This window comes from Lacerta agilis, chromosome 10 (genome assembly GCF_009819535.1).
Source record: "Lacerta agilis isolate rLacAgi1 chromosome 10, rLacAgi1.pri, whole genome shotgun sequence".
Taxonomy (NCBI): domain Eukaryota; kingdom Metazoa; phylum Chordata; class Lepidosauria; order Squamata; family Lacertidae; genus Lacerta; species Lacerta agilis.
In genome coordinates, this window is record NC_046321.1 from 15725633 (window position 1) to 15729262 (window position 3630).

The following is a 3630-nucleotide window of genomic DNA, read 5'->3' on the forward strand; positions in this document are numbered from 1 at the left end:
GGCGGGGCTTAGGAAACGCACCTAAGGAGGAGCGAAGAGGGAGGGGGCGTGGCTAAGTTCTTCAAAAGGCGGGCATGCGGAGTGGCAGGGGAAGAAGTGCGGCTTTACCTGAGGCGGCGCGAGGAGCTGGGCTCGGTGACGGGAGGAGGCGTGGCTTCAGCGCCATGGGCGCGAGAGCCGGTGGTTAGGAGAGGGAACTGCCAAAGGCGTGGCTTCGCCTCTTCGCCCGCTTTCTGCCTTTTTTTGCTATTTATTAGCTCCCCCGTTGCACCTGACGCCTTGCTGTTTTAGCTGCCTTAGTACACAGCTCCGTAACGTGTGCTTGTTCCGTTTAGGTTGCTTTGGGGTGCGTTTATGAATTTAAACAGGCTAGCTGCCGACGTCCTCATAGAATTTCTTCTCACAGACCTGCTGCGGCGCATTCTTATACAGTACATTGCCTGCTCAGAAGTAGGCCTCCCCAGGCATGCCTATCTTTCACTGCCTCCCGCAGTTTGGCCAAAACTTTGGCACAAAACTTACCAAACGCCAAAAAATAAACAGCATCTGAAATCTGAGCCAAATCTCCTGCCAGCCATCCTCATCCGTGACGATGTCAGGGTTGTTGAACAGAATGTATATATTGTAAAATGCTTCACACAATGACTACTACCGGTAGCCTTGTTGGCCAAATCAAACAATTGTAGTTGCCCAACAAATCTTGCCACCTTACCATTTGGACGCGGGTGGCGCTGTGGGTGAGCTCCCTTGCTCGGTCCCTGCTCTTGCCAACCTAGCAATTCGAAAGCACGTCAAACTGCAAGTAGATAAATAGGTACAGGTACTGCTCCAGGGTTCACCATGCTGGCCACATGACCCAGAAGCTACGCCGCCTCCCTCGGCCAATAAAGTGAGACGAGCGCCGCAACCCCAGAATCATCCGTGACTGGACCTAATGGTCAGGGGTCCCTTTACCTTTACCTTTTACCATTTTGTGGGCTGGCAGGAGGTGGGGATTGCTGAGGAGCTGCTGGGATGATCTCCACTCACTTCTGCAGCTTCAAATTTTGAGGAAGGCTGACCACTTGCCAAGGTGAACATGGCAAATGGAATTGTTGAACTTACACAGTATGATAGCTGTTCAGTTACAATTTTAACAGATGTGAATGGGGGATGGATATGTGCCTTTTGGCACAGGCCTTTGTTTGTTTTTAAGCATACAATAGAATAAAACAAGATAAGGCTTAAAAACCAGCAGAATGGAAAAAAGCCCTGTGCATGTGTTACTCAGATATAGGGCATTATTGTGGTGAGCGCAGATTGGACCATACTGTTATCCTCCCCACAATGTCATGATTGTGTGCAGTTGTCTTCAGGGAAATTCTGAAGCTCAAGCATCTGACTGTAAAGGGGCTTTGTACTATCAGGATACCTGATGTTCCTATTGTGCAGTGTTTGTGCATTTGGCATTTCCCTACAGACAACTGTGCACAACACATAGTTATAGGAAGAACTCATAGCACAGGGCAGGTTAAATACATGGTCGCTCTCTATAGTCAACGTAGCTATGCCCTGTATGTGAGAGAAATGTGAATAGGGCTGCAGTCAAACTAAAAGCTTAAAAAGTCCAGGCAAATACCAACAATACCTGGTGCTGAAAAGATAATGGGAGATGGTACCAGGGAAGCCTACCTGGGGAACGAGTTCTGAAGGCAGGACAACACAACCAAAAAGATCCTATGTCTGATTACCTCCCTGCCTCAGATGGAAAGTAGAAAGCCCTCTGATAGGTATCCTAGTCCTAAGCTTTATAAGGCTTCAAAAGTTAAAACAAGTACATGGAATTGGGCCCAGAAAATTAGTTCAACAGTGCAATTCTATGCATACTCCAAATCAGTGCAGACAGGATTGTACTAAGCCCCTTTCAATGCAGTGTGGGATTTACAAGTGAACATGCATAGCAATGGGTTACAATCTGAAGGAAACTAAACTCTAAAAGTACACTGAGGCTCTTAAATTATCATGCTAGATTTTAAGAATAAGGAATGAACAGACTTTTGGGGGTTAATTTACCAGGCTATGGCTTTTTATTATCAACTATTTCTTGATCTGCCATGAGCTTATCTTCAGTTAGTGTGCTTCTTGTTCTCATTGGTTAGGGCACATTTGAGCTTGCTTGTTCTGAATCTACCGGTACTTGTTTCTGAATCTGACTTGCATTTTTAGTGTTGTTTGCTTACATTCTTATTTGCCACAGCATTCATATGCCTCAAAGTTGGGAGAAATGTACAATTGCACATCCCCACCTTATTTGTGTTAGTTGCAGAACAGATTTGTAATTGTCAAATGTGGGAATACATTTTCAGGTGCTCCTGCACCTTGCCGCTGCATGGTAACCTTCTGCGCTAATGGATCAGGCAGAGGTTTGCTGCCTGGATCCCTCCGCGCTAGCAGCAAAGCGCGCCAAAACAACGGTCGGAAAGAAGTTTCCCGCCCGGAAACTCACCCAGATACAGTGTTGTGATTGGTTAATGATATGTTATGACGTTGTTCAGTTTACTAATAAATGGCCCCTGCTCTCTGTAGCGGTGTGTAGAGTGCGCGAGACAAGCCAAGAGAGAACAACCGTGCGAGACAAGCCTAGAGAGAAAGAAAGCGAAAGAGAAACCAAGCCGCACAGAGTAGTAGTCGGGAGAGCGCAACTCCACCATTGACTGCAGTCTCTTATTTCTTTTATTTCTAAATTTTATTTGGCCGCCTTCTTAGTTTTGGCCACCTCTTTTATCCTTTCCTTTTTGGAACCTCAAGCCTTCGTAACTCCAGAGGAGCCTTCGTGACTCCAAAGAAACCTTCGGAACTCCAAATAACAATCTCACGAGCTTCAGCTTCATAACCAGCGGACCCTTTCACGACCAGTGGGAGCAGGCACTCCGGAATTACTGGCTGTCCCAGATGCTGGTTATCCCCACAACTGGTGCCCCGTGTGAGGCTCAAAGCCCGGTCACCTGGACACTGTGGAGGAAAGCAGGTCCACCACTCATCCAGACCAGGGTAAGGTCTACTGCGCGCAATTCATCCTATGGGATCCCCGGGTGAGTGGCAAGGGTTAAGAGTTGGAAGAATTTTTTAAAATTGTCATTTCCTAGGAAAGGAAATGGGCTCCTCACTATCCACATCACAACAAAAATTCTGTAGTGACTTAACCTATCTCCTAAGCAAGAATGGGCACTCTGTTGTCGATACAGAGGTTGAAGAATTAGTAAAAACCATAGAAGAAATTTGTCCATGGGTCCCCAAAGACGGCACAAAAGACCTAGCGGCATGGGATAGAATCGGTGAAGAATTTCTGGCCCACCCAAAGGTTAGAATTCCGGTACAACTTTTATGGAGCAAAGTCCGGTTTTGTCTCCAGAAAATCGCCCCAAGAAACCTTCTATTAAGCGGAATGTTGGACTTTGAAAATGTCGACTTTAACGGCCCTCGCATGTTGCTGCCCTTAGCGGTAGTTCCGTTTTCGGCTTCGTCGCCACAGCCAGCCCAGTCGCCATTGTCGTGCATCCCGCCGTCTCTACCGGTCCCGTTGCAGCCTGCATCAGCACTACAGCCTGCATTGCCATCAGCTCCACAGGCCCCTTTGCAAGCGTCAGCTCC